The sequence below is a fragment of the Patagioenas fasciata genome, chromosome 8 (assembly GCF_037038585.1).
Source record: "Patagioenas fasciata isolate bPatFas1 chromosome 8, bPatFas1.hap1, whole genome shotgun sequence".
In the NCBI taxonomy this organism is placed as follows: Eukaryota; Metazoa; Chordata; class Aves; order Columbiformes; family Columbidae; genus Patagioenas; species Patagioenas fasciata.
In genome coordinates, this window is record NC_092527.1 from 25,911,300 (window position 1) to 25,934,894 (window position 23,595).

A 23,595-nucleotide genomic window follows, 5' to 3' on the forward strand; every position below is an offset into this window, starting at 1 on the left:
GACTCTTGAGATCCTTTGGTTTCTATCCTGCACCCGAACCCACAGGGAGACTGTCCAATATCAAGCTGTTATTCAAACATCTAGCTTTTTGTTTTCAGGGCTCCATCTAGAAGCACAGTTCCTTTGGTCTGGAAGACTAGATCACTGGACTCACTATTATCAGTCAGGTCTTCTCTTATGGTCCAGTTACCTCAAGATAAAAGCCTTAATCAATTCCTTGCTGTTTAGAATCTAATCAGCATCCTGTTTGTGTTATGCATGGCAAATCTCCACTGAGCTCAACCTGCATGCAGGAAAGAGGGTCTGAATGCTAGCACAGAAAGCAGTGTGATACTAATACTTATTATGGCTCATAAGCAAGTATTCATTTCAGAGGACTGATCATTCAGACACTGAATTCAGCTCCTACCTCCCCTCAGTAAAACCTGGCTGCAGCCTCACCCCTTGAGCATGTCATGCGGAGCCCATGCCGCTTCACTAAGCTTGGAAGATCCTGGGAAATCCTCATGAACATGCTTGCCTGTGGCAAGCAAAGGCTCATTCTGCTAATTTTGTTCCTTCAACACAAACGTTATCTACGATTTCTATTACACACATAGTATCCTTCCTGCACTCTCTGGATTTTAGAAAGCTAACAGTAATTCCATTTTGCCATGAGGGGAATGAAAGGAAAGCTTCATTATGAGACTCTGCTAAGTGCTCTGCTAAGAGGTAACTGCAGGCAAGACCTCCTAGACAGCTTCGATAAATGCTTTGATATGTGCATTTTAAAGCAGTATCTCCAAACTATAAAAGCACTGTTTATCAACTGAAACATAGTATGCTTAGGAATTCCATTATACGCATTTCAAGGGAAATAAATTTCACTGCAGCAAATACACTACTAAAATCTTTCTGAGGTACAAATATCTCATCCCCAGTTCTTCCAGAAACTGCAAACAAATAATTAGCCCTTCTGAACTCCAGAGTCTATAGCCTGTAGTTAATGTGATGTTACTAATGCATTTACAAACACCAGGCTCCAGAGCCAACACTGAGATATTCCATCATAATTTAGATCTCTCATTAACTCCACCACCCTGACCAACATGCTGTCACTGGCAGAGTGTTTGACAGTTTACATTACCTGCAGACATGAGTTCGTGTCAATTCAATTAAGAAAGATTAATTCCAGAACTGACAATGCATAAATATTTTTAAATTACACCTGGTCTTGTTGGCAGTGCTTACTCCAAGATCGACTTCAGAAGAGAGAACATGTCTTTAGCCTCCTGGGCAGAAAGGGAAACTAGAAGGAAGGTGAAAGAAAGAATTTATTATTAATTCAGTATTCCATCATACTGTCCAAGTCTATCTTTTTTTAATCCCCCCCCCGCCCTCCCCTCCCAATAATTAAACAAGCTTATCTCTCACTGTCTGTTGCAGAATAAAAGGAAACAAGAAAGATTCGATCCAAACAGCCACTGCCAGAAAATTGTCAGTGACATCTTTATGATGATTATTTGCTGACTGGTTTAGGTCTAATTTGTGTACATTATTGCTTTGGAAGGCATTCAGATACCATGGTGATAGACACCATATGAGAATGTAGAAGAGATAACATTTGACATTTATCTCCATGAACAAAGATGTGGGTAACTCCCCACTGATTGCACTTCTGATGAGTGAAGATAAATGTCACATCAGACTAAGCCATCTCATGTTCTAGTGAAACACTCTTACTCTTGGCTCTGGTGTGTGAAAATATCTAGCTTCAGTGCATGTGAACAGGCTTCACTAGGTAAGCATCAAGCACAGGGTGATAAAATGATTTGTTCACTGTCATCAAACAGGTCAGGAGCCAGAGGAGCCAGATTTATTAAATTCTGGTCCAAGGTTTAATCTACTAGAAAAAACTTTCTCTGAGATTTCAAAGTAACAATTACACAGCCATTGCCTGAAAACAACATTTTAAAAAGTAAAAACCCTCTACCGCTGTAGCCAAATCAGTGCCACACCCAAATAAATGAACTTCATTGAGAAAGAGTGCAGTCCCACACGACTATCACTAGTATCGTGCCTTCAGAATCGGAGCCTTATTTTAGTGCTATATTATGCTGAACCAACTTCAGCCAACTTCATTGGCTGATGCTAAATAAGACAGACGTCCTTAATGCAGCAGGGGTGAGAATGTCTACTAAAATATGAAGTGGGAGGACAAGAGGGAGCATTCAGCTGGCAAGGGGAAAGGCAGGGAGAGGTAACATGCTCCTGCCATTTTTAAGTTGATGGTACGTCCCATGGACTGTTTCTCCTGTCCTATTGAGTGAACTGGGTATATTAAGGTTAAACAGGATAAAAGAAGTAATGGAATCCAAAACCACCTGACCTAAGCATTCGAGATTCTGATGCTTGGACATAACTTTTCTAATTTTTCTGCACCCACAAGTTGAAAAGATGGATTGAGTGGCTTGCAAGTTATCTTAAACTATTCAAATTTGAGTACTTCTGTACTAGCCAATATGAGGCAGCATAAAAAACAGACAAATACAGCAAGAAAAACCCAGAAGTATTTTCAAATCACTTCTAAGGTAGAGGTTTGAGCAGATACTACAACATTTGCCCAGCTCAGGCTCTAGCTTGGTTTCCTAAGGAACGAATTAAGGTTTATGCTACCACATCGTCTGTCCGTCCCTCTCTCATCAGCCCTTTCCTAATAAGGCTCAAAGCTGCTGGCCAGGCTCCATCTTACACACACAAGGCTTCTAGATGACCGGCAGCATACAAGTAAATTCAGGATGGATCCAACAATGGTGTAAGCGCTTTCATGTTAGACAGCAGGCAGATTTTACTATTAGGTGCCCGTATTCTCTATGAAGTGTACTGAGCCAAGTAGATGACACAAGTTAACGCCAAAGTAGTCAGCATGTGGAGCAGCCTACACCCCCCCACTCCCCCCAACAGAGAAGCACTCAGGGCAGGTGTGTTTGAAATTCACCCTCTGCAGGGCTCAGCTTTCTTCATAGACCTGACGCCTCCCCTCTGGGAAGAGAATGACAGCAAGACTGATGCTTAGCCCACTCAACATGAAACTTCAGTGCTCAACTGTTGTTCATTTTATCCAATTAATATCTTCTGCCAAGGTGCTGTTCTCTTTTGTTTGATTGGGGTTTTTTTCCAAAATATTTTATTTTTAAATTCTGGATTGTATTTACAAGAGTATTAATTTATTGCCATGACTGTTGCTATAAGGTATGCAAAAAACGCATTTCCGGATTCTGCCATCAGCTTATGGGGGAGCTTTCATTTCTGGATGGAATTTTTGTTTTTCAAAGGCTGATGATTTTTAAGATGTGCCAGGAGAAACAAAATGTTTCAGAGGCCAAACCTTTTTCAAGTCACTTCAGGATTAAAATTCCAAAGAGAAATGCCAATATACAAACAAATAAAAAACCCAAAGAAAATAAAGAAACTGTTCTCAAATTCCACCAAGGCAGCATATAAGTTTTTTCACATATTCAACTCTGTAGTCCCTCAAAAAAATCTAACACAATGGGGATAGAGCAGTCCATGTGTGACTACAGCAGCGGGCCTCTCTACAAATCAGAGATCCTTGGAGTGTCTGGAAAACGAACTATATATATGCACATTACAGTTTTCCCTTATCCAATCAAGCTTTAACATAGTATATCTGACCTCAAAACTATTTTCACCAGACCCTGCTATCCTGTCTGACAAAGGCACCCACCTGTGGGTTTCCTGTTTGTGGTGAACATAGACTTGGCCTTTTGAGCACTAAGATTCATTAATCTTAGCAAAGCGGAGAGAACTACAGCTGAATACAATTTATTTTGAGGTCTGTCACTAGAGCAAGATTTAATGCATTTGTATTTTTAATTCCAGAAGTGCAATAAAGAAACATGGACTTACTGAAATGCTATGAAAATAAATTGAAAACAAGAGCACTTACACCAAGTCATTAGAAATATGTTGCTATATCAGGGAAGCAAAACAGAATTAAAAACATCATTGCAATCCTAGGAACTGTTGTCATTCAGTGGAAATGACGTTTCTACGTGCAATAGGAAAAGACAGTCACGAACACCAGTGAAGCCATATAGGACAATGCTTCAGCTGCATGGAAGTTATTGGCCCAGGAAGACACACTACAGGAAAACAGGTGACATTTCCCGCTAGATATTTTTTTTTTAGTTCAGCCACCTATTAAGTCATGTAATAGTCTTTAACCTAACATCCTGGTTTCACAGAACAATTACTTCACAATCCGTGCTAAGTGATGCTGCATTTCAAGTGTTTCTAAATAACCAATTTGTAAACTAACTATTGCTATTTTCTTCCACCTTAGCTTTGGAGGAGATATGTTTCCAATTTAATAAAATGTTGATAATACTAATTGATTAAATATTTTGGGTTAATTTTTATTGTAGGTGGTTTCTGCTTTTTTATCTTTTTTTTATTAGAATACTTTTTATTATTATTATTTTTAATTTTTTAAGACAGGTTTTCTTCAAAGCAGCCTCCTCCAGTGGGAGGGACAATAATAGAACTGGGATCCAACAGAAAAAACTGTTTAGGGAATTTTTAGGGGGAAGTCAGAATAAATCTATTTTTAAAAATCTGCATTAAAATAACAAACTTTATTTTTATGTGATAAGACATTCTCTATTCTCACCTTTCCTTCATTTACAACACAGTCATTTTTAGACAGTTGATTGGCTTGGCTATGCTATCTTTCCCTGGAATACTGCCTTAGCTGGAGGACAGCCAGCATCATCACTGATGCCTCAAGAAAGTGAGCAGGATGTACACTAGGATTTCTGTCAAGGATCAACAACAAGGCAAAACTTGCATTGTTATGTAGTTGAAAACCTGCTGTTCTGAGCTTTTGGCTAGAAGTCTTATACCAATTTTTTCCTACTACTGGTAAAATAGATGATAAATCTCTAATTTGAATTAAGATATTCTTCAGAAGTTTGTGGTTTGGTTGGTTGGTTTGGTTGTAGTTGTTGTTTTTTAAGGACGTCTGAGTTCCAAACCCTTTTGCAAGCAATTTCTACTCACACTGTTCCCTCTACTTCATATTGTGTTTTTTCATACAGAAAATAAGGGATTAAAACAAAAATTAAACCAATCAAACAAAAACCCCACTGAAACCAAGTAATAACAAAAGACAGCTTCAGTGCAGTGGCAGAAAAATGTCAAAGCCTTTGGATTTAAGCCAGTTCACATATTTTTGAACGTAGAGCTGAAATATGACTTTCCCAGCCTAGCTCTTTCGTTTATTTTGTAGTTGTTCTCAAAGTATTAATGATTGCTTCATTAACAGTTTAATAAACAATTTGATATTTAAAATTTGTATAGGCTTTATCCTAATACTAAGGTTTGGTACAGGTTTTGGGTGGTTTTGGTGGTGGTGATGTGGGGGGGTTGTTTTTGGTTTGGTTTTTTTTCGTTTGTTTGGTTGTTTTACTATCAACAAATGGCTGTGGATAACTTTTCACATTTACCAGTTTTTGAAGTCTCACAATATTAAGAAGCCCTATAAATTATTAATAACACTGTCCTCACATTTTAAACCAGTTTCTCATTGGCATGAGCCATATCTAAATAGTATCTTCCAAACACAGGTGATCTTTGACATTTTTCTAAAAGTCCATTCTAGGCTATGTTAGGATAACTAGTATTTGTTGGTTTTTAACAATAAGGAGAAAAATAAATCTACATTGGTCCTTGTGCTTTTTAGTTTTGCATAATTTGCTTTTTAAACTGCAGACATTTTGTATATTTCTAACACACACTGGAGCAAGAGTCACATGTCAATAGCTGCATTAAAATAGCACTCTGACTAAATAACACCAAAAAACCTGGCCTAAAATTAAATAGGCAGGAAATTAAAAGTTACATCTGACACTTGATCTTTGACTCAAACCACTGAAAAAAGGTTAAAATGACAAAGATTTTTTTTTTTCATTCAATTGAAAGACTGGAGAAAGTGGTAAACTGACTGCAAGTTGTGCCATCACACAGTCACCTAAATAGCTTACCATCAGCCTGGACAGGCAAGAGAACGCACAGGACAATCTAGCAATCCAGGATGCCGTAAGCAACGAAAAGAGGGGTTCATACTCCCGGGTGCTCCCTTTGCCTTTGGAGCATCCTGAACCCTACACTCAGCTACAACAGGCACAACATTAGTCCTGTTTCAGGGCATTTCAGGGCATTTCTAGGGGTAAATGTACTGATTCCACTGGACAGTTCTATTCATTCTTCTACTCTCCCCATAGCTTCACAGAGTGCACATCCTTCGTTCCCTTTCTTCAAAATGGTATGGCTCCATTTTATGAGCAGATGAAGTGTAAATTATACACCTCTTCCAACTGAAAACTATTGTCCTAATCCATCTTTTTAGTAATTTCTCTGTCTGATGTATTTCAATGTTGTTGAAAGGTACCTCCAAAACCTGCTATTTTTCAGCTGTTCTTGGATAATCAAAATTAATAAATAGAAAATACAAGATAAGTAGTAAACCTAAGATCTGCTCTGTTTAGAAAAGCCCAAGAGAGATTCTGAAATTAGCTAGAGCTTTCTAAACCACCACCAAGTCATCCTTGGACTCAGGGAACTCAAGATTTGGAAAGCAGCGATGACCAACGAGCTTGCATTCAATGAGTATCAAAAAGGTCTGGTAATTATCCAATCACACCAGTATCAAGAGAGATGTTCACTTATAAAAAGCATCTAAGCAATTTGGGCCCCTGTCTTAACAGTAACACTGGTTAGACACTTCTAGCTGCACAGATATCCAGAAAAGAAAACAGTCTCCCCAGTGGAAAGCTGATAGACTTTGCTGACTCATTCCATAGCCAGGTGACGAGAGGTTGTAGTAAACCACAAGATATTGCTTTGAACCATAAAAGCTTCATTAAGTGCAAGTGCTGCCCTAACAGTTACTGGGCGACGAAGAAATATCCAAAAGTTTATGGGTGAGCTCGGTTTTCTCTTCAAGTGGAAGACAGAAGTCACTAAGTCTTCATCTGCCTCTGTTCTTCTTCTTTTGTAGGAGTTCCTCACTCAGAAATCAAGATTACAGACGCATGGATGACAATAAGCAGCTGCAGTGGATCCAACGGACACATTTCTGTGGGGATGAACTAGGAGGCATGGGGTTCAAATTAGAGGGTTTCCATAGCTCTTTTCACACTGGTGGCCAGAGGAGCTTGGTCCATTGCTGGGTATTGCCAGTGCTGAATTGTGTCCCCCCGAGCAGGGCCAACAATCATGTGATGCTGCTGACACCCACAAAACGCAGCATAAGCTGACACTGCCATTCTGAGCCAGAAACGCATCTACCATGAAAACAGAATAGTTGGCCTTACCTTCACCGAAAATTAACTAGCACTTGAACAAAGATTACTAATACAAGAAAAGGTTGACAACCAAAGCTATTAACAGAATTTGTCCCAGGTTTTGTGGCTTTTTTTTAACCCAACAGGCATTTAAATGGGCTGAAGACTGATAATATAACAGTAGTAAACAATAGTAGGACCAAAATCTTCATTAATTCCCTACAGGAGAGAGTTCTCCTGCAGAATGTTTTATCCCCCAGGCAGCTGAGAGGAAGTGAAACTGTGCTAGACATACTCCACCTCCAATGAATATGCGGGATAGCAGCCCACGAACACATGCTTTCCATGTGAAGGCAAAATATTGGTCAGCCTCAGGAGCAAGAGCACTGCACACTTGCAGTGTAAAATACTTTCAGACTATCACTTTGAAAAGAACAGTCGGGTCCAATAATCAGACATGATATACAGGATCCTATATTACATTCAAGGTTGTACTTAGCTAATGACCATAATACCACTTACTACTAATAAAAAATGTCACATTTAAAATATTATCACTCTTACAGAAAAATATGCCATGAGTAATCAGCAGGACTGTGGTCAGACAAGAAACAAATCCAAACAGCCTGTGTTGAAAGCAGATTAGTCAGAAGTTCAAAAGCAGAGAAGAAGAAAGGCCTGAAAGAGCAAAGACCTATAACACAAGAAAGAGAGGGCACAACTATAAGCAGTGAGAGTCCAGCAGTTAAATGAAAACAGGCCAAGACAAACTGAAAACAGGATACATGCAACACGTGAAAGAGATTTGTCCCTAGTCCAGACAGAGAGAAGAGCAGCCATGTTTTGCAACAGGCGGCTGTGGTCTGTGTTAAGCATGACTCCATGTCATAGTGTATAGTCATGGCTAAGCAGCTGCCCAGTCTCTCTCCTCTTTCTTCTCTGCTTAGACTATGGCTGAATTTGCACCAGTAGGGCAAAAGCTTAAGAAGAGTAAAAAAAAAATAAATACAGTGGAATTCTGTCCTCTTTCATGTGCGACTCCAGGTAAAGTTCCTTGATCCTCTGGCAAACATGCATGAGTAATCTAATGAAGTCGCAAGGATCAAACCAAACAGTGGAATCTGTAAAACTGTGATGTTAGAGTTAGGTGGTCTCCTCCTGGCTTCTTACGGGAAGGACATGGGTACAAACTGGAACACATGAGGTTCAACTTAAATATGAGAAGAAACTTCTTCACTGTGAGGGTGACAGACACTGGACCAGGCTGCCCAGGGGGGTTGTGGAGTCTCCTTCTCTGGAGACATTCAAAAGCTGCCTGGACACCTTCCTGTGTAACCTCATCTGGGTGTTCCTGCTCTGGCAGGGGGATTGGATTGGATGATCTTTCAAGGTCCCTTCCAAACCCTGACATTCTGTGATTCTGTGACAAGGAATAGACTTGGACAAAGATGACATGGATTTCCCCTGAGTAGGGAAGAAGATACCCCATCCAATGCACACATTATGAGCAAAGAAAAGACAACAAATTTAAGAAAATATTTCTGAGAAATGTAAAGCTTTAGCTTTTCAATTACCTTCCCTGAAAATGACACTTCAACAAAAGTGCTTCTTGCTTTCCTAACATTCAAGGACTAGACAGTTTAAACAAACCTCATCTTGGGTAAAAAATTTTATGCAGATTATTAATGAGAGCCAAACACCACAAGTGCTTCAATGGGTGATAAGGCATAAGGAAAACAATCTATCAATGGAAGATAGTATCAGCTTATCTCAAAAGAATATTACACCTCTCCAGCCAGCAGATTTCTAAGCATAGGAGAACAGCTTTTTTCAATTTTTTTTCCCAGCAATTTCTTAAGACATTTTCATAACACATTTTAAAAGCCCAGAGATGCATTCCCATAATGAGTTCTTAACATCCCCACAAGAAAGGTCAGAATGCAGTAAAAATTGTCTGAACACAGTTATGAGGAAGAATTGAGTTTACTGAACAAGTATCATTAATATTGCTACTACTTGATGCCTATTGTATTTCACTCTGACTCAAAGTTTTTTGCCCCAAATCTGTGTAATTGAATGTATCATGGTAAACACACACTCATATAAAGAATCTATTTGTACTCGATCATAAAATCTTAGGGACTCTGTATAGCACTCCAGTAAATAGTAAAAGATCTTATCTCTGAGTCTCGTTATATGGGTCATGAATAATATTAGAAAAAGATTGCTGTGCCTCAAAATTGGACAACAACAAACAAGGGAGCTACAGAAAAGGGATAACAAACACAATAGACCAAAAGAGAGAAACATACATCCAAGGCACTATGTCACTGCCCTACTTCATTTATGAAAGAGTTGGTTAGTAATGAGCATCAATTTACTATACGTTTTTTAATGGTATGACGTTATTCTAGACATACGTCTTCAGTCAAAACAGAGTAGTGGCACACTAGCTTACTTTTGTTAGTTTTACATTCAATGTAATTCCAAAATTAGCTAAAAAGCAAAACCATTTAAGAAAGATATGAAATTCAAATAAGACACACACAAGGAAAATCTGTTTCAATCACATGATTTACCCCCCCAAAAAGTGTAAAATCAACATAAACAGGTCCATTTTCATATTGAATCTCTGTAAATATTTAATGTGAAACAATGTGATAATTAACATCGCTATACTCTTATGCTTAAGGAGTCATTACAATCAGCCTTTGTTTGCTACAGAGTTGGCAGCACAGACCTGCTGCATTTGAGAAGGGAATGTTTTAGGGTCATTTAACATTATATCACTCTTGGTGATCCAAGAGCTGCTATAATTCTGCCAAAGAGTATAGAGGGTTTCCCAGTCAAGTTTCATCCTGATTTTGATTATTGTTTATCTCTAGTCCACGTCTGAATAGTTGTAGTAAAATAGAGGAAGTTTTACTCCTGAATTTGAGGTCAGCTTGTAATGAACCATGGTTTCAATCGCATGAACAGCTGCTTCTTTTATAAGCAAAAAGGGTTCACTTACAGTTCAGGGTAACACAGTAATAATTTAAGGAACAAGGAAGCTTCTATTCATTTCTTTATTTTTTGTATGTTTTTGAAACATTTTGACATCTGAGTGCCTATAGTGGACTTGTTGGAATAGTATGCAATATTGACATTATTTTGCTTTACAAAAAAATGAACAAAGTGAATTTTAAAACCAGAAATACAGTAGACCTATCAATCATCATATAAAAGCCTTTTTCACTGAGAACTTCATTTTTCATAGTGAGAAAAACTATTATTGAACTTCTAAGGCTTTATAACTCCAGTTAAAAGGGACACGGCAAATCAGGTATGCTCTCTGAAAACAGGACCAAAAAATATCTGGAAATGACAACAAACCAAAAGGGAAAAACATCAAAAAAACCAAGACATCGCTAAAGTCAGTGGGTCATAAATTTTTTTACAATTAACCAAGATCTCAACAGAAATAAAAGGGGTTGTTGGTTTTTCCCCCCTGCCCCCCCGATCTAATTTGAAAATGTTCTTCTGGATGAGCAGGAATAATTTCTATGACTTACAGAACTAACTAAATAAAATAACATTAACAAGGAATTTTGCATTTGTTCTCTTTTGCTTATTTAGCCAACTAAGATTTGTTAAAGTACTTGTACGTTGAATGGTTTTAAGGGGTGAATATAACAGCCTGTTGGCATTTGTCATCTCAAACATATTATGGCTTCCCATTTTCAGCAAAATCCATGTTGATGCTTTTTCGTTAATCACCCTGTTTGCTTTTGGCAGTCCATAAGTCACTGGATTGGAAGCCAAAAGATGCAGGCTGTATTCCTGGCACAGCCACTAACTTGTCATATGATCCTAGGTAAATCTTTGTGGGTCAGATTTACTCATAGTGATTCTTGATCACCTAAGTAATCCCCATGGCAGCTCACTGAAACTTATTCTAAAATAATTTCACATTTTAGCATTGACAGTCCTGCATTAAGGGCTCTATGATCAGTCCCAGAAGTCCTGTGAGGTCAGTTTCACCATCTGTACATGGAGAGGATGCCGATCTCAGAAACTTCTTTAACATAAGACTGACATCTTTTCACTTTATTTATGTTCCAATAAAGGCCTTATGCACTTTGGTGGATGTATTAGGGTTTCTCCCTGGAGCAAAAGATGAACTGATTAATTGCTCATGATCACAGGCCAAGTGTGAAGCTAGAGGTTTTCACTTCTCTTCCGCAAGAATAAATGAATATCCCTGTTTCCCACTGCACATCTTTCCTTGAAGGTAGCAAGATGGTATTCCAGAGACTCAGTAACTGAAATACAGTAGTAACTCAAATTTTAAGCCTAAATTTTAGACAGATTTCTCAACTCTTCCTTTATCTGCTTTTTCCTTCAGACTTCCAAATACCTAGCTATTTCCAAGAAAGAAAACAAACACACACAAACTTTGATCATGAGCATAATGCAATTCAGGAATAAATGTGAATCCAGACATCTCACAAAAACAAAGGGAATTTTGTAATAATATTCCCCCATAAGCTTACAGAAATCTCACCTCAAATCAGTGACACTCAGTGGATCAACACAATCTGAGCTGTGCTGAAACTGCTGCAGGGTCAGCACAGACTGGGCATGCAAACATATCCACTGTCCTTGCTGTGAGACTCTCAACACCTGCCTGTTTTCTTCTTCTCACTTGAAGGCAGGATTTTTCTGCTCCCTCGGCTCTGTCTGCTCTGCCAGTGCCTAAGTCACCCCAACTCTCATAATCTACTGTCAACACTGCCTTCTTGCCTTCAGTCTGGTCACACCAAACCATGAACAGGGATCCTCTGCATCCCAGTAGCATTTGTATTGTTATGATAAAGTCCCAATGGGAAGTGCAGCGCTGATTATAGGAAACACTGACTATAGGCAGGCAATTAACAAGGAGCAAGGAGTAGAAGCATAATTTACAACAGAAGTGTACCTGGCATTCAGGTCACTGATGACAAGGATGAGGCTGCTGGCTATCAGCCAATACCACTTGATGCTCCAGAAGTTCAAAACTGGAAATGTATTTGAGATGTTGAGAATTACTGTGTAATATTTAATATCATCCAGAGCACACACACAGCACGGTAATAGCAAGGCGGATCCAAATCCGAGCGGCTGAGAGTTTTATTTTACCTAGGAGACAAAGCTATGGCAACTTCCAACTCACTTGAATGAAGACTGTCACAAGAAATTCTAAAACCTAAACCAAATTCTAAATGGGCCAGTGTCCTGAATTTACCTCTCGGGAAAGGGTCAGCTGTTCACAGGAGAACTAGATGATGGAAAGAGAAACCCAGGAGGGATGAGAACATTAACCATATGAAAGGGTACATGACTACCAGGCTGTGCCTTTAGACCTCTCCCATGGTTGAGCTGTTGTCTGATAACTCAAACAGGCCCTTGGCTCCTTTCTGAAGTGGCTGAGGTAAGGATGAGCTAATTCAGCATTTTAAGTGACCTAATTCAGAAAATATGCAGCTATTCCACTACAGCATACACTGTTCTGCAAAGTTATTTTATTCATGTCTATGCATCTCTAAGGCTTTGCAACACTTGGAAACTTACATTTCTGAAACCTGCTGCTCTCCACATGTCCTCCTTATTCCCTAACACTGCAATTTACCACTTTACCAGATGAAAAGGTAACTGATTGGTCAGGGTACAATAACCTCAGATTCCTTGTTGGATTCGCCATTTTTAAAATGTCACAGAAGACTGGCAGGACACACTTCCTACCACATATTCAATGGCACAACACACTACGAAGAATAAATAGCATGATTAAAGTAATCCCTCCTGTTCTCCTCTCCTAGCAACAATTCCTGCAGTACACACTCGCAGCCACTGGATTAATGCAAGTTCCACATTTGAAATCTTTTTTATTCCTTCATTGTCAATGGAGAAAAATTCTCATGGAATCTTGATGCTTCTAGCTCGCACCACTACTTCTTTTCACGCTCAATTAGATTTGTTTCCATTATTCTTCTTCCTACTCTCTCATTTTTCTATTTTTGTTGCTTCCCAAATTAAGGATGGCTTCCTGAAGCAAAAGCATGACCAGCAAAGCAATGCTACTCATAATCCCCCTCCAGGTTTGTACTATGCATTACAAATATTCTTTCCTTTCTTGATATACCAAACTAAGATATCTTGGTAAGGCAGACACTCCACCTCACAGGTCTGTTTGTGTCCTTTTATTTAAAATTTAGCTTTGGGATTCTTGTTTTGAAGTTAAGCAATATTTGCTTGCATACATTTGCCCTGCTTAGACTACAAGTGATGCAAACAATCTTTAAGTGCAAGCAATGATTTACATAACAGAAGTTTTTAACCATTGCTTTACCTACCAGAAGAGATTTAGAGAAATTTTACTTTGTCAGCCTTGAACACACAAAAGTACTTAGTACTGTCTCAATAAGCTACAGATCCTTCTTTTGAAGTTGAAATGTTCTCAAAATGTTTTCTAGTTATCTGACATTACTGATTGCTTAAAAAAATGTTCTGGCAAAAAAACCAAACAGAAAACCCCCACACCTTTAAGAGCAAATTATCTCCTTTTCTTAAAGCCTGTGGAATATGTAATTCCCATTCCTACCTCACATACAGCAATGAAGAGGCTATTTATATAAAAATATATTATGGATAATAGAAATGTATTAGATGCTAATTCTAAGGTCATAGATCATCTTATGTATTGAAAGCCTCCCACACAACTTGGTTGACAAACGACTCTGTCACATCTCCAGCAGTAATACAAACCTTTCTACCTCTGTGTTCTCATCAATAAATAAATTCAAGATAAAATATGAAGATAGTGGGTGTCACAGGCCCAAACCTTCTAGGAATTCTGAAAATAAATTAATCACATTTTATGTTTTACTGCTTCCTTATATGCATGCTACCTGTACTTCAGGAGATCATCGCTTTTAGGTAGCAAAACCAAGCCTTCTAGGATGTTCGGTTCACATTAGCAGTCAACTTCTAATAATATTCTGAAAAGGAGAAAAACAGAAAAAACATCTTGGATGAGACCTACCTATTAAGTACATGTAATATTTTTATTAATAAAAGGACTGTTTATTTCTCAAAGTCAATTATAAACAGCATAGTATAAGCAGGCAAAAAAAACCCCGCATCTCCTTGTGATCCAAAGCACAGTGTAGTGCCTTGTTTCTACTTCTACCTTGAATCACTCTGCATTTTTGAGCTAGGCTAAATCTTCATGTGCTTGTCGTGATTCCTGCTAATACAGATCATCTGGCAAAGAAATACACTTCAGCAAGTAGTTACTAATCATGGTTCACTTTTTAACACAATTAATTTTAGAGTTTTAAAAAACAGTTAATCTACTTTACCAGGTGGCATCGATTTGTTAATTGAGATGTTTGTAATAGCCAGTCATTAGGTAAAATCATATCCATCACATTAACTCAAAACAGTATTAAGGCTCATCACTCATTCTTTTGTCTTTTAGCTACTAAGCTTACTACTTAGTTCTTCTACTTTCATTACCATTAGCTTTTCATATTAATAGTACTTTGATTTAGCATTCTTCTGAAGATCTGTTTTTGCTAAGATAATGCTGGGGTAGATATTTGTTATTTTGAGGACGCAATTTACAATCAGAGATAAGGAAGGCCTGAAGAAAACAGAATACAAGCTGACAAAAAGAAGGAGAATACTGTTGGAGAGTTAGCAATATAAAGTAAAGTGATGGAACACCATTACAAGTAACTAGAATAAAACACACAAGAGAAATTTCAGGTTCCAAAACTGTGCAAAGGGAATCCCGTGAACTCCCATGCTGGAATTCAGACAGCATCACTGTATTCTGCACAAAGCACATGATACCAAGCAGATGTGCTTGTATGACAGCAGCAATAGTCTTTTAAACTAACCATAGCACATCAAACAATATTTAGACACCAAATACAATCATGAAGGGAAAACAGCAATGCTAAAATTTAAGAGTGAAAATGAAACTTTAGTAATGTTCTATGTGCATAATAAGAAAGGGCGTCAAGCACAGCACTTCCGTATCATGCCAGATACAGATTTCTCAGAATTTTTAAGAAATGAACAGCCAACATACACCCACATACAAATATGAGAATGTTTTAATCACTCACAAAGGTGGACACTTAAAGAAACAGGTCCTAAAGTCCCAAACTTCATGCAGTGAGTGAAAAAAAAAACTACTATGCACAGGGCTTGCCTTGTTTGATTTATAATATTGGATGTTTCCATCCTGGTTACAACTACCATTTGTGTTAAACCAAGACAACAGCAGCTCACTGACTTTCCAAGTTGAAATCCACAGGAAAGTTAAAAGGAGTTACAGCAGCCTAAATTCTGGTACCTTCAGTCACACCTGTTAGTATTATTAAAAAAAAAAAAAAAACAATTTAAAACCAAGCAAACAAAACCACACAAGACACAGGCAACAAAAACTCCAAATATTGTAGAGGTTAGCTTTCTTGCTGGGCTAGTGTGAACATGCAGCCCACTCTTGGCCCAGTACAAACATTTTACAGTTAGATAATGTTTCATTTAATATGCCTCCACAAAAGGGGAGTTTCCTTCACACATATTAGACTGCAGCATGCACACGTATGTATGTGTACATATGGACAATGGAATGTGTCTCGACCATGGAAATCTCATCAGACTGTAAAGGTTTATGAATGAAACCAGAGGCCCCACAGAACGCCATCAATGATGAGCCATTTTATAGACTGGGAAATAAAAACAAGACTTCAAAAAAATGGAATCTGTAGCCAGAGACAGACTAATGTAAAACAGACTGTTTCTTGAATTGCATGCTTGATAGAACTGTTCTGAAACATTCTCTTGATAGAACCATTCTCCACAAACTATGCTCTGCTGATTAGAAAATCAAATCAGCTCTAGATCTGGCAGCAACAGCCAATAAGCCATTATGGAGCTATTACAGCTTTAAAAAAGTATAACAGAAGTACTGGTATTGCTATACTTTGTCCTCCCAACCTGTCTAATCTCATAAAACTGTAAACTACGAGCAAAAGATGACAGTTTTACTTCTGTGGATACGCTCAGGTTATCCAGACCGAGCTTTCTGCCAACATATTTCAGTAACCATTGTGTAAATTCAAGTATTGTCCCACTCTGATCTGTTTTAGAAATACAAAATTACTAAACCAGAACTCAGCTACAACTTTCTGTAGGGTTGTCAAGTTACATAAGGAGGAATAGAGACACTTGATGTAACTCAATACTGGCTGAAATAAATGGCAAGCTTCTTTGTTTAAACAGGTCAAATCCCATGGTCAGCCTTCAGAAAAATTCAGAGTGAAGTTAATGGGATTCCTCCCCAGACAATTATAGCAAATTGGCCCCTGTGATAATTAAAATAAATTAATTCTGTAATTTCAAAGATTTGAAGTCGATCAGAACAACCAGGATATGTTTTTATACTTCCATCTTAATATACAACTGATTGTATTGCATACAGAGGATGACTGTTTCTTCAAGGCACTTACTCAAAGTTACAGCAAAACATGACAACATTCACCCCTGTTTCAGTCACTGGTCACACTACTTTATTCTACATTTTTTACTGGCTCACAATTATCATATCCTTCTATTGACCCCAAACCTTGAAAAATTAGCACAGACTGTTAAAATACTTACAGTAAAAGCATCCATCTAATCTTTCTACTCCAGCAAAACAGTATGCTCTATCAGGAATGAAAAACTGGTTTCACTGAGGCTCACTTGACATAGGAATGAACCCACTGGGTATGGAAGGTAAAGACAAAGGGTGCTAAAATAGGAGTGAAATGTTGCAAGGAGCGTTTCCCCTTAATGAATTACTGGGAGATTTGTAGCAGGCCAGCCAGGGTAAGTCTTTCAGCATGTGTATCCACAAGTGTCATGGACTTGCTGCACTATATCGTTGCTGCCCTCTCCATGAACTGGGCAGTTTCCTTTCACCAGTTTATTTTCACTTCTATTCTGGCAGCTGTCTACAGCAGTAGGCATTTATCTTAAATAATTTGCTACTTGTTGAAGAATTCATTGCGGGGGTGCGGGAAGAGGGAAATAGCCATTCTTGGTGCATCATGTCATAACTGATTAAAAAGAAAATTCAATCAAGATAAAACAGATTTCCCACAGCTTTTTCACCCACTTCAGAGGAGATCTTATACATATAGCAACATTCCCCCTCCCCCAAGCAAAACACAATCAGAACTTGATGAATTTAACTTTTCGATTATTGGAAGTAGCAGAATTTGTGGAAGCTGTTTGCTTTTACTTAAATCCTCCAAAGGATTTTCCTTACAGAAGGAAATCCTTAGTGATGACTGCAGTAAAAAATAAACCTACTAATAAAAAAAATGACGGTTAGGGCTTTTCCTTTCTTTTTCACACTACTAACCTCTTGCAATAACAAGGCAGAGCCTTTGATGCAAACTACCTGCTTCTGTGTTCAGCAACTAACCTCAAGATCAGAGTTTCTGGAACAAAAAGACAGTGGAAATTCAAAAGGTAAGAGCAGCATTTAATGGAGATTTTTGCTGAAATGCACTTTACCTTACTTTCTGTGTCATGAGCAAAACGATCATTTGCCCAGTTTGTAAAGTACTGTGGAAGAAAGAAGAAATGTCATTGTCAAGTGCTATTGGCAATATAAAGGCCTGTTCCAAGCAGGGAAAAAAATGACAAGAAAAAAAAAGGTAAACATTTCCATTCTCCTTACTGGCTACAGTTATGGGAGGCTGGCAAGGTACATTGCAAAGTAGACCTTACAAAGTGTTTGGTAACTTTTATTAAATAGGAGCGAAAGCAAAATGGGAAAGAGTGAAAGTAAAATTACATTCTTGTGTTGTACATATGAAACCCAAGGGAGCAACTGGTATTCCAAGCACTGGTTGTTACAAGTTATTTGATGAAAGACCGGTAGCTGTTAAACTTTAATGGTTTTCTAGGGTTCATACAAATTCTGTGAAGTCAGAAGTTCACTGCAGCAGGTGAAAAATCAGGCAAGCCTCCCTAGCCCTCATTTTCTCTCATTTGAATGCAACAGTTTACACTGCAAGTTTGCATACTGTAGCCCCACAATAAAGTAAGCAGAACTGTAATTTGCTATTTAGAGCAGCTCAAGTTTCCAGACTGAGCTAGCACTAAAACTAACCATTTCAGAGTTGCAGAGCTTAATAAATAAATCAATAAATAATATTAAAAAAAAATCCATTGCTTATATAACACATTCATTATATATATAAAATGCATACTGTTTCTGTTCCACTAGCTCAGAAAAGTTTCAAAAGCAGAAATACAATAGACAATGCTAGAAAACAAAATATTTTCTTTTCACCCTAAACTCCAAGTAATAACTAACGGGCGTTCTCCAAATGGAGACTAACAATGTTGAACCAGATGTTCTCCATTTCACAAGCGTCTATGTCTCAAAAATACCCAAGACAGATATCCTTTGGAAAGTCCTACCTCCAGAGTTCAAATTTAAGCTTAAACAAAACAAAACAAAACTGAACCAACACCCTCTCCCTGCCCCACAACCTCCACAGCATGCAACAGTTCCTCACTCTGTGTATACCGGTATAAACTGATAAATTTAAAGTTACGTGTGCACATGATTATATGAAGTCTGTTAGAGAGTTATTATCAGAATCTCAACTGTGATGTCCTGATTCACTTAACATTTCAGCAAAAAATTAACTTCAGCTATGCAAGCCAGCCTCCTTGAAGTTCAATGCTGAAACTACAGCTTTGACTCTAGTTAAAATCAATACCAGACAGATTTGCTCCACTTCTAGTCTGTTAGAGTTAGTTGAAATTTTCATGAGAATATGAATTTCCATGAGGATTAAATTTCAAAGAGCAGACAACTTATAAGAATTGCTAACCTTGAAATATTTCCCTTGGAATCTTATGGCATGTGGACGCCGTTTCATCTGTGCCCATTTTTTCAATGCAACCTTAAGCTACACTGAACCTCCTTACTTGCTATTTTCAGAGAAGCATCAGTGAGAGAGCCATCTGTATTTCCACTGTATAGAGGATTACAGAACTATTCAAATATAAGTTAAAACCTACCAACCTGGCTAATTTGCGTGTGTGGTGGAAGGGCCTCAGATCTGCTACAGCTATGCTACCTATGAGAGAGAATCTAAAAGGAAACGAACATCAGTACTGTGTTATAAATTCTGAAGATCATAAAAAACATTTGACACAGGAACCCATCATCTCCAGTAATCTGCTCAGCTCAGCAGAAGCAGTGTGACATCATCACACTTAGGTACTTTCAAAACTAGATGAGCTTCTACATTTTAAATATCCAGCAAAGAACTACATAATGTATTGTCAGGAGTGCTGTTATTATTGGTTTGTAGTAATACAGATATACAAGTCGAAGCACTGATGATTTATCAATGGTCTAGGATTAAAAAGTACTTTATGCTTAATTACATATGAGGTGACAAGGAAGCATCAGCCAGGAGCCTGTATGTTATTCAAAACAAAATAGGAAATAGAAGTCAGACCACGGGTACCTAGCAAAATTAGTGGAGTCTATGAGTCAAGTTTTGTTTTCTTCAGAGCTCAGCCTCATGGCCATATTGATAGCGTAACAGTGGCTCTTGCCAAACCAACATGCCACTGTCAGCTGCGTTCTATTCACAGCTGACTCAGCAAAAGCTAAGGTTACCCAATATTTTGCATTATAAAAGTCTCTGTACAATTGCCTACAATTTTGCAACTCTCCAACTGATTAGTATGAACATTCCCAACCCTCAAAGCTGCCCTGGGACAGTCTTCTGCAGACTTTCAGTGAAACTGTACCACTGTTCCCTGAAATGAGAATAACTTTGCCCCATCAATACATTCAGATGATAATGCCTAGTACTACAATGCTTAAGAACAAGGACTTAAGACTTTGATGGGGAGACCATTATTTTGCATTTGTATAAGATCAGCTTGGAGACTACGATGAGAAGCCAGAAAAAAGTTTGATCAGACATCAGCAAAAGAGTTCATGTCTGCAGACATATTATTTCTTCACTGAGTAGACAACAAGCTACAGGTACTGTCAGTGACAGTCAGTGACAGTCAGTGACAGTCAGTGACAGTCAGTGACAGAAGTCTCTGTGGGATCAATTCAATTAAATTGCATCTTGTGGAAATACATTGATGCTGTTCACAAACAAGTAATTTTTGTATTCAGTTTTCTTTAAAAAACAATCAGACAATAATAGCCAAAATCCTTTAGAGCATAAGCAACATAATTTCTTTTCCCCAATAAATCAGGTCTGAATACCTCAGACCAGAGTCCCAAACATGGCAGAAGTTCTTGCACCAACTTCCTGGCACTTTTACCATAATTTGTAAAATAAGGGAGTGCCCCCATCATCCTGTGAGGCTGCTCTGAAAACAAAATGTCTTAACTAAGATCTCTGAAACCAAAGTATTACAAAAGGCACCCTTGAGAAAACTCAGTATGTATCACGGATAAAGAGGCAGGTTTGAACATAGAATTATTTTTTAAAAGTATGCTCAAATTAAATGCAAAAGACACCCAACTGCAATTGCACACAGCTACAAAAGGAGATGGTCTTTCCAAAATCTGTTAAATCGTGGCCACAGCAAAGCCAAACATTTCTAGATTTCTTCCCCTTCATGTTTTGCTTCCTGTAGTAGTCACTGATAAAAAACATTTTGTCGCTACTTAGCTGGGCAAAGAAAGAGACAAAGCCAAACCCCCAAAAGCTGTTATATGGTTTATTTACTAAAAAAAACATGTTTTCATTGTAATCTGAACAAGGCTCAATAACTACATTCTGGGAATTAAAGACTCAAACTCAGTGTTCTTAATGTGTATTTTTCCATAGAGCCAGGCCTTTCAGAGATGCTGCATGGTCTAGTGATGGTCAGAGAAGACTGCAAGCCTTTAGGATACTGGGTCCTAGTCCAAATTCACAGCACTGACTCATAGTCTGGGACAAGCCACTTGACCTCTTATGCCTCCAACAGTCCAGCTGGAAAATATAGAAAGAAAAGCAGCAACCCTGAATGAGAAACAGTTATTATGGCTAAGATCAGCTCCTGGATGAATCAAACGTCCAATAAAATGTGTTTTCCATATGGAAGCTGCTTTCCTAAAGTGGAATAAAATGTAAATGCCTGTCAATTATAATGATCTGAGAGGCAAGTGGTGAGAAAAGCAGCTCTGTGACAGACCAACAGGAAATACTCAGCTAGGAATGAAGGACAGTTTTGGAGTGTAGAGAAATGGGAGACGGAAGGTAGTCAGGCATCTGGCAGCAACAAAGGTGAAACTACGATTTGAGGAGGTCAGAGACAACAATGTGTCTGAGTCAGAAAAGGTCACTTATTCAATATTCCAGCTGTAAGATGAAAGAATGCAAGTGAAGATTTTTCAGAGCAGAGATCACAGATGCAAGAACATCTAAAAGGTGGACTGTTATTTGAAAGTGCTACTGACAGATATGATGAATTCATCCTCTCAGGCCAAACAATTTCTCATCAACTCTTCATTTTTTCCCTTTCCTTCTCCTCTCTTCACTTCTCTAAGCCGTCAACCCAGTTTCCCTGAGTTTCCATCCCGCCCAGGAATCCAGTCTTTTCACTAAACGTCAATAGGCCGGTCCTAACTTTAATAATACTGCACTGCTCTAAATATTGGACCATCTGAAAAATCATGATCTTCTATGATTCACATCACAGAAGTACTAGTATAAGGAGACGAGATATTCCCTAGGAAACAGTGCAACCAGGTCTTAGACTTGCATGTTTTCCAGCAGATCAAATGCTATTCATCCAAAAAAGATTGTGGATCTCTTTCTGCTACTCTGCTGCCATAAAGACATCCTCATGGAAGCCAGAGACAGAAAGCTCTATGCTTTCTTTCCATATAGAACATGAGTCTTGAGCCCAGGTACTTCAGCTATCCTGGACCACACACTCGCCCATCAGCACTGAAGCAAGATTGCTCCAAGCACATCTGTATGACAAGCAAACCAGTTCCCAAAGGAAAGGCAGAACAAAGATGACATTTTCTCTCCTCTGCCTCTCCCGAGCTGTGCTTTCTGTATGTGTGTCAGAAAGCCATTCCACTAAAATACAGTGTTTTTAAAAAAGCGTATTTCCTGTACTAACGTAACAGCTGAAGTAGCAGTGTGTCATTCCTTATTGGTATTTACATAAGGTTCATATGAAGGTGAATAGATGAGACTGCTAGTAAAACAGCTGAGTTTTAGATAATTAATACATTCTAGAAGCACACAGAATCCAAACTGTAAAGGAAACAAGTACAGCATGATTTCAACTTGGAATAGATACTGATTTCCAGCATATTCACAAACTTTCAGATTCACAAGCTCAGACCTCATAACTTTAGAGAAAACAAAAACTACAAAAAGGTCAGATGTCCTTTAACTAAAACATAGGCTGAACAGTCAGTCAGTGATAGCAACGAATTGTGAACCAAGTGAAAGAACTGGAGTCTGAGAGGCAGCCATCTGTAGATTGCACAGCGAACCGTTTAAAGAAAGAAATTCATTTCCTTGGATTGACTTTATAGAGCCAAAACAAATTATGAAAGCGTTGTATGAACAGCACTATCCAGTTCAAGTTGGAAACATGACATCAGGATGTCCACTAATGTAACAGCTCCCATGGACATTGGTAACGTTTGTACAAAACATTAAAAAGCAAACACATGCAGAACTTGAGTTAAAAGAAGTGGCCGTATCAGAACCCTGCAGCAGTGGATTCCCTGGAACACGCACCAGCATTGTCATTACAGTGAATCAGTTAATCCTCTGGAGTTTTTCCTGGAGTGAGATAATCTCCTAGGGCACAGGACAAGGCAGCAGCAGTTATGGCATTCCAAGGTGGAGATTCACAAACCAGCAAGAAGTACCACTTTATTGTGTGGCCTCAGGCAGGTCCACAGGGTATAGAAATGCACCCTGGCAGCTTCCTGCAACAGTACAACTTCCAAAACACTGTGGTGAAAACTGTCAATAGCACAGAGTCTTTTATGGGCTGTGAAGCCAGTACTGACAGTTCCTCACTTTCATCTAGCCAGGATAAAACTGAGGTAAAACAAACACTTTTAACAGTCATAATAAAAGCAATTTAAAGAATAGTGAAAGAGAAGACAGCAGCTGAGCAACTGGCTGAAGGCTACAAGAGGCAGCAC

General features: G+C 38.4%; 1 long non-coding RNA gene across 1 annotated transcript in view; it reads right to left on the reverse strand.

Annotated features, from left to right (window-relative positions):
* Positions 1-830: 830 nt before the first annotated feature.
* Positions 831-23,595, reverse strand: part of LOC139828501 (uncharacterized) — a 28,963-nt gene continuing 6,198 nt past the window's right edge. Inside the window, exons 2-3 of the long non-coding RNA XR_011740179.1 lie at positions 14,276-14,365; positions 831-1,288 (exon numbers count right to left, since the gene is read on the reverse strand). This is a non-coding gene — a long non-coding RNA (uncharacterized lncRNA). The remainder of the gene's footprint in view (positions 1,289-14,275; positions 14,366-23,595) is intronic.